The sequence below is a fragment of the Somniosus microcephalus genome, unplaced genomic scaffold (genome assembly GCF_052327205.1).
Source record: "Somniosus microcephalus isolate GS21.2 unplaced genomic scaffold, FLI_Smic_1.0 unresolved_chr3, whole genome shotgun sequence".
Lineage (NCBI taxonomy): Eukaryota > Metazoa > Chordata > Chondrichthyes > Squaliformes > Somniosidae > Somniosus > Somniosus microcephalus.
The window spans coordinates 38,822,424-38,835,307 of NW_028225181.1; positions in this window are offsets into that span (position 1 = coordinate 38,822,424).

The window sequence follows — 12,884 nt, forward strand, 5'->3', positions numbered from 1 at the left end:
AAGTATGCAAGAATGCATGCAAGAATGTACGAAAGAAAAAAGAATGCAAGCATGAATGCAAGAATGCATGCAAAAGTGCAAGAAAGTAAGAAAGAATGCAAGAAATGAAGAAAGAATGCAAGAAAGAATGCAAGAATGCATGCAAGAGTGCAAGAAAGAAAGAAAGAATGCAAGAAATAAAGAAAGAATGCAAGAAAGAATGCAAGCACGAATGCAAGAATGCATGCAACAATAAAGAATGCAAGAATGCTAGCAAGAATGCAAGAATGTATGCAAGAATGCACGAATGCATGCAAGAATGCAAGCAGGTATGCAGCAATGCAAGAATGTATGCAAGATTGCAAGAATATATACAAGAATGCAAAAATACATGCAAAAATGCAAGAATGCACGCATGAATGCAAGCAAGAATGCAAGCATGCAAGCAAGAATGCATGCAAGAATGCATGAATGCAAAATTGCATGCAAGACAGCAAGAATGCTTGCAAGAATGCAAGCAAGGATGCAAGAAATCACGAATGCATACAAGAATGCAAGAATGAATGCAAGAATGCAAGCAAGAATGCAAGAATGCATGGAAGAATGCAAGAATGCATGCAAGAATGCACGAATGCATGAAAGCAGGACTGCAGGAATGCAAGGTTGCAAGAATGCATGCATGAATGCATGAATACATGCAAGAATGAAAGAATGCATGCAAGAATGCAAGCAAGAATGCAAGAATGAGTGCAAGAATGGAAGCAAGAATGCAACCAAGCATGTAATAATGCATGAAAGCATGATTGCATTCAAGACACCAAGAATGCTGCAAGAATGCAAGAATGCAGGCAATGATGCAAGAAATCTCGGATGCATATAAGAATGCAAGAATGAATGCCAGAATGCAAGAAAGAAACAAAGAATGCAATCAAGAATGCAAGAATGCATGCACGAGTGCAAGAAAGAAAGAAAGAAAGGATGCAAGCAAGAATGCAAGAATGAAAGAATGCTTGCAAGAATGCACGAATGCAAGCAAAAATGCAAGAATGCAAGCTAGAATGCACGAATGCAAGCAAGAATGCAAGAATGCTTGCAAGAATGCTTGCAAGAAAGAAAGAATGCAAGCAAGAATGCAAGAATGAAAGAATGCATGCAAAAATGCACGAATGCGAACTCATGCAAGATTGCATGCAAGAATGCATGCATGAATGCAAGAATGCTTGCAAGAATGCAAGAATACAAGCAAGGATGTAAGAAATCACAAATGCATACAAAAATGCAAGAATGAATGCAAGAATGCATGCAAGAATGCAAGAATGCAAGGATGCACGAATTCATGCAAGAAAGCAAGAAAGTAAGCAAGAATGCAAGAATGCAAGCAAGAATGTAAGAATTCATAAAAGAAAGAAAGAAAGCAAGAATGCATGCAAGCAGGACTGCAGTAATGCAAGTATGCATGCAAGGTTGCAAGAATGCATGCAAGAAAGCAAGAATACATGCAAGAATGAAAGAATGCATGCAAGAAAGAATGCAAGAATGCATGCAAGAATGGAAGCAAGAATGGAAGCAAGCATGCAAGAATGCATGAATGCATGATAGCATGCAAGACACCAAGAATGCTTGCAAGAATGCAAGAATGCAACCAATGATGCAAGAAATCACGAATGCATACAAGAATGCAAGAATGTATGCAAGAGCGCATGAAAGCATGCAAGAATGTATGCAAGAATGCATGCAAGAATGCATGCAAGAATGCAAGAATGTTTGCAAGAATGCACGAATGCATGCAAGAATGCAAGCAGGAATGCAAGATTGCAAGAATGCATGCAAGAATGCAAGAATGCATGCAACAATGCACGAATGAATGCAAGAAAGCAAAAAAGTACGAAAGAATGCAAGAATGCATGCAAGAATGGACGCAAGAATGCAAGCAAGCTTGCAAGAATGCATGAATGCATGATTGCATGCAAGCAAAAATGCAAGACTGCATGCAAGAATGGAAGTAGGAATGCAAGCAAGCATGCAAGAATGCACGAATGCATCATTGCATGCAAGACGCCAAGAATGCCTGCAAGAATGCAAGCAATGATGCAAGAAAGCACGAATGCACACAAGAATGCAAGAATGAATGCCAGAATGCAAGAAAGCATGCAAGATTGCAAGAATGCATGCAAGAATGCATGGAAGAATGCAGGAATGCATGCAAGATTACAAGAATGCAAGCAAGAATGCAAGAATACAAGAAAATTGGCAAGAATGCACGAATGCATGCAAGAATGCAAGCAGGAATGCAAGAATGCAAGAATGTATGCAAGATTGCAAGAATGCCTGCAAGAATGCACGCAAGAATGCATGAATGCAAGCAAGAATGAAAGCATTCAATAAAGAATGCAAGCAAGAATGCAAGAATGCAGTAATGGATGATTGCATGCAAGACAGCAAGAATGCTTGCAAGAATGCAAGAATACAAGCAAGGATGCAAGAAATCACAAATGCATACAAGAATGCAAGAATGAATGCAAGAATGCATGCAAGAAGGCAAGAATGCAAGGATGCACGAATTCATGCAAGAAAGCAAGAAAGTAAGCAAGAATGCAAGAATGCAAGCAAGAATGTAAGAATGCATAAAAGAAAGAAAGAAAGCAAGAATGCATGCAAGCAGGACTGCAGGAATGCAATTTTGTATGCAAGGTTGCAAGAATGTATACAAGAATGCAAAAATACATGAAAAAATGCAAGAATGCATGCTCGAATGCAAGCAAGAATGCAAGCAAGAATGCATGCAAGAATGCATGAATGCAAGATTGCATGCAAGACAGCAAGAATGCTTGCAAGAATGCAAGAATGCAAGCAATGATGCAAGAAAGCACGAATGCACACAAGAATGCAAGAATGAATGCCAGAATGCAAGAAAGCATGCAAGATTGCAAGAATGCATGCAAGAATGCATGGAAGAATGCAGGAATGCATGCAAGATTACAAGAATGCAAGCAAGAATGCAAGAATACAAGAAAATTGGCAAGAATGCACGAATGCATGCAAGAATGCAAGCAGGAATGCAAGAATGCAAGAATGTATGCAAGATTGCAAGAATGCCTGCAAGAATGCACGCAAGAATGCATGAATGCAAGCAAGAATGAAAGCATTCAATAAAGAATGCAAGCAAGAATGCAAGAATGCAGTAATGGATGATTGCATGCAAGACAGCAAGAATGCTTGCAAGAATGCAAGAATACAAGCAAGGATGCAAGAAATCACAAATGCATACAAGAATGCAAGAATGAATGCAAGAATGCATGCAAGAAGGCAAGAATGCAAGGATGCACGAATTCATGCAAGAAAGCAAGAAAGTAAGCAAGAATGCAAGAATGCAAGCAAGAATGTAAGAATGCATAAAAGAAAGAAAGAAAGCAAGAATGCATGCAAGAATGCATGGAAGAATGCAAGAATGTAAGCAAGAATGCAAGAATGCATGCAAGATTGCAGGAATGCAAGCAAGAATGCAAGAATACAAGTATTCAAGAATGAATGCAAGGTTGCTTGCAAGAAGGCAAGAAAGAATGCATGCATGATCTCATCGTATGGCGGTCCACACTCGAGGGGCCGAATGGCCTACTCCTGCTCCTATCTTCTATATTTCTAAGTATCTGTGCATGCAAGAATGCAAGAACGCAAGCAAGGATGCAAGAATGTAAGAATGCAAGCAAGAATGCAAGCACAAGCAAAAAAGCAAGAATGCGAGCAAGTATGCAAGAATGCATGCAAGAATGCAAGAAGGAAAGAAAGAATGCAAGCAAGAGTGCATGAGTGCATGAATGCAAGCAAGAATGTAAGAATGCAAGCATGAATGCAAGAATGAAGGAATGCATGCAAGAATGCATGCAAGAATGCAAGAATGCCAGCTCGAATGCAATCAAGAATGCAAGAAAGCATGCAAGAATGCATGCAAGTATGCATGAATGCATGCAAGAATGTACGAAAGAAAAAAGAATGCAAGCATGAATGCAAGAATGCATGCAAGAGTGCAAGAAAGTAAGAAAGAATGCAAGAAATGAAGAAAGAATGCAAGAAAGAATGCAAGAATGCATGCAAGAGTGCAAGAAAGAAAGAAACAATGCAAGAAATAAAGAAAGAATGCAAGAAAGAATGCAAGCACGAATGCAAGAATGCATGCAACAATAAAGAATGCAAGAATGCTAGCAAGAATGCAAGAATGTATGCAAGAATGCACGAATGCATGCAAGAATGCAAGCAGGTATGCAGCAATGCAAGAATGTATGCAAGATTGCAAGAATATATACAAGAATGCAAAAATACATGCAAAAATGCAAGAATGCACGCATGAATGCAAGCAAGAATGCACGCATGCAAGCAAGAATGCATGCAAGAATGCATGAATGCAAAATTGCATGCAAGACAGCAAGAATGCTTGCAAGAATGCAAGCAAGGATGCAAGAAATCACGAATGCATACAAGAATGCAAGAATGAATGCAAGAATGCAAGCAAGAATGCAAGAATGCATGGAAGAATGCAAGAATGCATGCAAGAATGCACGAATGCATGAAAGCAGGACTGCAGGAATGCAAGGTTGCAAGAATGCATGCATGAATGCATGAATACATGCAAGAATGAAAGAATGCATGCAAGAATGCAAGCAAGAATGCAAGAATGAGTGCAAGAATGGAAGCAAGAATGCAACCAAGCATGTAATAATGCATGAAAGCATGAATGCATGATTGCATGCAAGACACCAAGAATGCTTGCAAGAATGCAAGAATACAAGCAAGGATGCAAGAAATCACAAATGCATACAAGAATGCAAGAATGAATGCAAGAAAGCATGCAAGAATGCAAGAATGCAAGAATGCACGAATGCATGCAAGAAAGCAAGAAAGTAAGCAAGAATGCAGCAAGAATGCAAGAATGCATGCAAGAATGGAAGCAAGAATGCAAGCAAGCATGCAAGAATGCATGATTGCATGATTGCATTCAAGACACCAAGAATGCTGCAAGAATGCAAGAATGCAGGCAATGATGCAAGAAATCTCGGATGCATATAAGAATGCAAGAATGAATGCCAGAATGCAAGAAAGAAACAAAGAATGCAAGCAAGAATGCAAGAATGCATGCACGAGTGCAAGAAAGAAAGAAAGAAAGGATGCAAGCAAGAATGCAAGAATGAAAGAATGCTTGCAAGAATGCACGAATGCAAGCAAAAATGCAAGAATGCAAGCTAGAATGCACGAATGCAAGCAAGAATGCAAGAATGCTTGCAAGAATGCTTGCAAGAAAGAAAGAATGCAAGCAAGAATGCAAGAATGAAAGAATGCATGCAAAAATGCACGAATGCGAACTCATGCAAGATTGCATGCAAGAATGCATGCATGAATGCAAGAATGCTTGCAAGAATGCAAGAATACAAGCAAGGATGCAAGAAATCACAAATGCATACAAAAATGCAAGAATGAATGCAAGAATGCATGCAAGAATGCAAGAATGCAAGGATGCACGAATTCATGCAAGAAAGCAAGAAAGTAAGCAAGAATGCAAGAATGCAAGCAAGAATGTAAGAATTCATAAAAGAAAGAAAGAAAGCAAGAATGCATGCAAGCAGGACTGCAGTAATGCAAGTATGTATGCAAGGTTGCAAGAATGCATGCAAGAAAGCAAGAATACATGCAAGAATGAAAGAATGCATGCAAGAAAGAATGCAAGAATGCATGCAAGAATGGAAGCAAGAATGGAAGCAAGCATGCAAGAATGCATGAATGCATGATAGCATGCAAGACACCAAGAATGCTTGCAAGAATGCAAGAATGCAACCAATGATGCAAGAAATCACGAATGCATACAAGAATGCAAGAATGTATGCAAGAGTGCATGAAAGCATGCAAGAATGCATGCAAGAATGCATGCAAGAATGCAAGAATGTTTGCAAGAATGCACGAATGCATGCAAGAATGCAAGCAGGAATGCAAGATTGCAAGAATGCATGCAAGAATGCAAGAATGCATGCAACAATGCACGAATGAATGCAAGAAAGCAAAAAAGTACGAAAGAATGCAAGAATGCATGCAAGAATGGACGCAAGAATGCAAGCAAGCTTGCAAGAATGCATGAATGCATGATTGCATGCAAGCAAAAATGCAAGACTGCATGCAAGAATGGAAGTAGGAATGCAAGCAAGCATGCACGAATGCACGAATGCATCATTGCATGCAAGACGCCAAGAATGCCTGCAAGAATGCAAGAATGCAAGCAATGATGCAAGAAAGCACGAATGCACACAAGAATGCAAGAATGAATGCCAGAATGCAAGAAAGCATGCAAGATTGCAAGAATGCATGCAAGAATGCATGGAAGAATGCAGGAATGCATGCAAGATTACAAGAATGCAAGCAAGAATGCAAGAATACAAGAAAATTGGCAAGAATGCACGAATGCATGCAAGAATGCAAGCAGGAATGCAAGAATGCAAGAATGTATGCAAGATTGCAAGAATGCCTGCAAGAATGCACGCAAGAATGCATGAATGCAAGCAAGAATGAAAGCATTCAATAAAGAATGCAAGCAAGAATGCAAGAATGCAGTAATGGATGATTGCATGCAAGACAGCAAGAATGCTTGCAAGAATGCAAGAATACAAGCAAGGATGCAAGAAATCACAAATGCATACAAGAATGCAAGAATGAATGCAAGAATGCATGCAAGAAGGCAAGAATGCAAGGATGCACGAATTCATGCAAGAAAGCAAGAAAGTAAGCAAGAATGCAAGAATGCAAGCAAGAATGTAAGAATGCATAAAAGAAAGAAAGAAAGCAAGAATGCATGCAAGCAGGACTGCAGGAATGCAATTTTGTATGCAAGGTTGCAAGAATGTATACAAGAATGCAAAAATACATGAAAAAATGCAAGAATGCATGCTCGAATGCAAGCAAGAATGCAAGCAAGAATGCATGCAAGAATGCATGAATGCAAGATTGCATGCAAGACAGCAAGAATGCTTGCAAGAATGCAAGAATGCAAGCAATGATGCAAGAAAGCACGAATGCACACAAGAATGCAAGAATGAATGCCAGAATGCAAGAAAGCATGCAAGATTGCAAGAATGCATGCAAGAATGCATGGAAGAATGCAGGAATGCATGCAAGATTACAAGAATGCAAGCAAGAATGCAAGAATACAAGAAAATTGGCAAGAATGCACGAATGCATGCAAGAATGCAAGCAGGAATGCAAGAATGCAAGAATGTATGCAAGATTGCAAGAATGCCTGCAAGAATGCACGCAAGAATGCATGAATGCAAGCAAGAATGAAAGCATTCAATAAAGAATGCAAGCAAGAATGCAAGAATGCAGTAATGGATGATTGCATGCAAGACAGCAAGAATGCTTGCAAGAATGCAAGAATACAAGCAAGGATGCAAGAAATCACAAATGCATACAAGAATGCAAGAATGAATGCAAGAATGCATGCAAGAAGGCAAGAATGCAAGGATGCACGAATTCATGCAAGAAAGCAAGAAAGTAAGCAAGAATGCAAGAATGCAAGCAAGAATGTAAGAATGCATAAAAGAAAGAAAGAAAGCAAGAATGCATGCAAGCAGGACTGCAGGAATGCAATTTTGTATGCAAGGTTGCAAGAATGCATGCAAGAAAGCCAGAATACATGCAAGAATGAAAGAATGCATGCAAGAATGCAAGCAAGAATGCAAGAATGCATGCAAGAATGGAAGCAAGAATGCAAGCAAGCATGCAAGAATGCATCAATGCATGATTGCATGCAAGACACCAAGAATGCTTGCAAGAATGCAAGAATGCAACCAATGATGCAAGAAATCACTAATGCATACAAGAATGCAAGAATGTATGCAAGAATGCATGCAAGAATGTTTGCAAGAATGTACGAATGCATGCAAGAATGCAAGCAGGAATGCAAGATTGCAAGAATGCATGCAACAATGCACGAATGCATGCAAGAAAGCAAAAAAAGAAAGCAAGAATGCATGCAAGAATGGAAGCATGCATGCAAGCAAGCATGCAGGAATGCATGATTTTGCATGCAAGCAAGAGTGCATGACTGCATGCAAGAATGGAAGCAGGAATGCAAGCAAGCATGCAAGAATGCACGAATGCATCATTGCATGCAAGACGCCAAGAATGCCTGCAAGAATGAAAGCAATGATGCAAGAAATCACGAATGCATACAAGAATGCAAGAATGAATGCCAGAAGGCAAGCAAGAATGCAAGAATGCATGCAAGATTGCAAGAATGCATGCAAGAATGCATGGAAGAATGCAAGAATGTAAGCAAGAATGCAAGAATGCATGCAAGATTGCAGGAATGCAAGCAAGAATGCAAGAATACAAGTATGCAAGAATGAATGCAAGGTTGCATGCAAGAAGGCAAGAAAGAATGCATGCATGATCTCATCGTATGGTGGTCCACACTCGAGGGGCCGAAAGGCCTACTCCTGCTCCTATCTTCTATATTTCTAAGTATCTGTGCATGCAAGAATGCAAGAACGCAAGCAAGGATGCAAGAATGTAAGAATGCAAGCAAGAATGCAAGAATGCAAGCACAAATGCAAGTCTGCATGTTAGAATGCAAGCAAAAAAGCAAGAATGCGAGCAAGTATGCAAGAATGCATGCAAGAATGCAAGAAGGAAAGAAAGAATGCAAGCAAGAGTGCATGAATGCAAGCAAGAATGTAAGAATGCAAGCATGAATGCAAGAATGAAAGAATGCATGCAAGAATGCATGCATGAATGCAAGAATGCCAGCTAGAATGCAAGAAAGCATGCAAGAATGTATGCAAGAGTGCAAGAATGCATGCAAGTATGCAAGAATGCATGCAAGAATGTACGAAAGAAAAAAGAATGCAAGCAAGAATGCAAGAATGTATGCAAGAGTGCAAGAAAGAAAGAAAGAATGCAAGAAATAATGCAAGCAAGAATGCAAGAATGCATGCAAGAGTGCAAGAAAGAAAGAAAGAATGCAAGAAATAAAGAAAGAATGCAAGAAAGAATGCAAGCAAGAATGCAAGAATGCAAGCAAGAATCAAGAATGCAAGAATGCTAGCAAGATTGCAAGAATGTATGAAAGAATGCACGAATGCATGCAAGAATGCAAGCAGGTATGCAGCAATGCAAGAATGTATGCAAGATTGCAAGAATGTATACAAGAATGCAAAAATACATGCAAAAATGCAAGAATGCATGCTCGAATGCAAGCAAGAATGCAAGCATGCAAGCAAGAATGCATGCAAGAATGCATGAATGCAAGATTGCATGCAAGACAGCAAGAATGCTTGCAAGAATGCAAGCAAGGATGCAAGAAATCCCGAATGCATACAAGAATGCAAGAATACATGCAAGAATGCATGGAAGAATGCAAGAATGTAAGCAAGAATGCATGCAAGATTGCAGAAATGCAAGCAAGAATGCAAGAATACAAGTATTCAAGAATGAATGCAAGGTTGCATGCAAGAAGGCAAGAAAGAATGCATGCATGATCTCATCGTATGGTGGTCCACACTCGAGGGGCCGAATGGCCTACTCCTGCTCCTATCTTCTATATTTCTAAGTATCTGTGCATGCAAGAATGCAAGAATGCAAGCAAGAATGCAAGCACAAATGCAAGTCTGCATGTTAGAATGCAAGCAAAAAAGCAAGAATGCGAGCAAGTATGCAAGAATGCATGCAAGAATGCAAGAAGGAAAGAACGAATGCAAGCAAGTGTGCATGAATGCAAGCAAGAATGTAAGAATGCAAGCATGAATGCAAGAATGAAAGAATGCATGCAAGAATGCATGCAAGAATGCAAGAATGCCAGCTAGAATGCAATCAAGAATGCAATAATGTATGCAAGAGTGCAAGAATGCATGCAAGTATGCAAGAATGCATGCAAGAATGTACGAAAGAAAAAAGAATGCAAGCAAGAATGCAAGAATGCATGCAAGATTGCAAGAAAGAAAGAAAGAATGCAAGAAATGAAGAAAGAATGCAAGAAAAAATGCAAGCAAGAATGCAAGAATGTATGCATGAATGCATGCAAGAATGTATGCAAGAATGCACGCAAGAATGCAAGAATGCAAGAAAATTTGCAAGAATGCACGAATGCATGCAAGAATGCAAGAATGCATGCAAGAATGCAAGAATGCAAGCAAGAATGCATGAATGCAAGCAAGAATGAAAGCATTCAAAAAAGAATGCAAGCAAGACTGCAAGAATGCAGTAATGCATGATTGCATGCAAGACAGCAAGAATGCTTGCAAGAATGCAAGAATGCACGAATGCATGCAAGAAAGCAAGAAAGTAAGCAAGAATGCAAGAATGCAAGCAAGAATGTAAGAATGCATTAAAGAAAGAAAGAAAGAAAGAAAGAAAGAATGCATGCAAGCAGGGCTGCAGGAATGCAAGTATGTATGCAAGGTTGCAAGAATGCAAGCAAGAAAGCAAGAACACATGCAAGAATGAAAGAATGCAAGCAAGAATGCAAGGATGCATGCAAGAATGGAAGCAAGAATGCATGAATGCATGATTGCATGCAAGACACCAAGAATGCTTGCAAGAATGCAAGAATGCAACCAATGATGCAAGAAATCACGAATGCATACAAGAATGCAAGAATGTATGCAAGAGTGCATGAATGCATGCAAGAATGTATGCAAGAATGCACGCATGAATGCATGCAAGAATGTAAGAATGTTTGCAAGAATGCACGAATGCATGCAAGAATGCAAGCAGGAGTGCAAGATTGTAAGATTGCATGCAACAATGCACGAATGCATGCAAGAAAGCAAAAAAAGAAAGCAAGAATGCATGCAAGAATGGAAGCATGCATGCAAGCAAGAATGCAGGAAAGCAGGAATGCGTGATTTTGCATGCAAGCAAGAGTGCAAGACTGCATGCAAGAATGGAAGCAGGAATGCAAGCAAGCATGCAAGAATGCACGAATGCATCATTGCATGCAAGACGCCAAGAATGCCTGCAAGAATGCAAGCAATGATGCAAGAAATCACGAATGCATACAAGAATGCAAGAATGAATGCCAGAATGCAAGCAAGAATGCAAGAATGCATGCAAGATTGCAAGAATGCATGCAAGAATGCATGGAAGAATGCAAGAATGTAAGCAAGAATGCAAGAATGCATGCAAGATTGCAGGAATGCAAGCAAGAATGCAAGAATACAAGTATGCAAGAATGAATGCAAGGTTGCATGCAAGAAGGCAAGAAAGAATGCATGCATGATCTCATCGTATGGCGGTCCACACTCGAGGGGCCGAATGGCCTACTCCTGCTCCTATCTTCTATAATTCTAAGTATCTGTGCATGCAAGAATGCAAGAACGCAAGCAAGGATGCAAGAATGTAAGAATGCAAGCAAGAATGCAAGAATGCAAGCACAAATGCAAGTCTGCATGTTAGAATGCAAGCAAAAAAGCAAGAATGCGAGCAAGTATGCAAGAATGCATGCAAGAATGCAAGAAGGAAAGAAAGAATGCAAGCAAGAGTGCATGAATGCAAGCAAGAATGTAAGAATGCAAGCATGAATGCAAGAATGAAAGAATGCATGCAAGAATGCATGCAAGAATGCAAGAATGCCAGCTAGAATGCAATCAAGAATGCAAGAAAGCATGCAAGAGTGCAAGAATGCATGCAAGTATGCAAGAATGCATGCAATAATGAACGAAAGTAAAAAGAATGCAAGCAAGAATGCAACAATGCATGCAAGAGTGCAAGAAAGTAAGAAAGAATGCAAGAAATGAAGAAAGAATGCAAGCAAGAATGCATGCAAGAGTGCAAGAATGAAAGAAAGAATGCAAGAAATGAAGAAAGAATGCAAGCAAGAATGCAAGAATGCATGCAAGAAGCAAGAATGCAAGAATGCTAGCAAGAATGCAAGAATGTATGCAAGAATGCACGAATGCATGCAAGAATGCAAGCAGGTATGCAGCAATGCAAGAATGTATGCAAGATTGCAAGAATATATACAAGAATGCAAAAATACATGCAAAAATGCAAGAATGCACGCACGAATGCAAGCAAGAATGCAAGCATGCAAGCAAGAATGCATGCAAGAATGCATGAATGCAAAATTGCATGCAAGACAGCAAGAATGCTTGCAAGAATGCAAGCAAGGATGCAAGAAATCACGAGTGCATACAAGAATGCAAGAATGAATGCAAGAATGCAAGCAAGAATGCAAGAATGCATGGAAGAATGCAAGAATGCATGCAAGAATGCACGAATGCATGCAAGCAGGACTGCAGGAATGCAAGGTTGCAAGAATGCATGCAAGAATGCATGAAAACATGCAAGAATGAAAGAATGCATGCAAGAATGCGAGCAAGAATGCAAGAATGAGTGCAAGAATGGAAGCAAGAATGCAACCAAGCATGTAATAATGCATGAATGCATGAATGCATGATTGCATGCAAGACACCAAGGGTGCTTGCAAGAATGCAAGAATACAAGCAAGGTGCAAGAAATCACAAATGCATACAAGAATGCAAGAATGAATGCAAGAAAGCATGCAAGAATGCAAGAATGCACGAATGCATGCAAGAAAGCAAGGAAGTAAGCAAGAATGCAAGAATGCAAGCAAGAATGCAAGAATGCATGCAAGAATGGAAGCAAGAATGCAAGCAAGAATGCAAGAATGCAGGCAATGATGCAAGAAATCTCGGATGCATATAAGAATGCAAGAATGAATGCCAGAATGCAAGAAAGAAACAAAGAATGCAAGCAAGAATGCAAGAATGCATGCACGAGTGCAAGAAAGAAAGAAAGGATGCAAGCAAGAATGCAAGAATGAATGCCAGAATGCAAGAAAGAAACAAAGAATGCAAGCAAGAATGCAAGAATGCTTGCAAGAATGCAAGAAAGAAAGAAAGAATGCA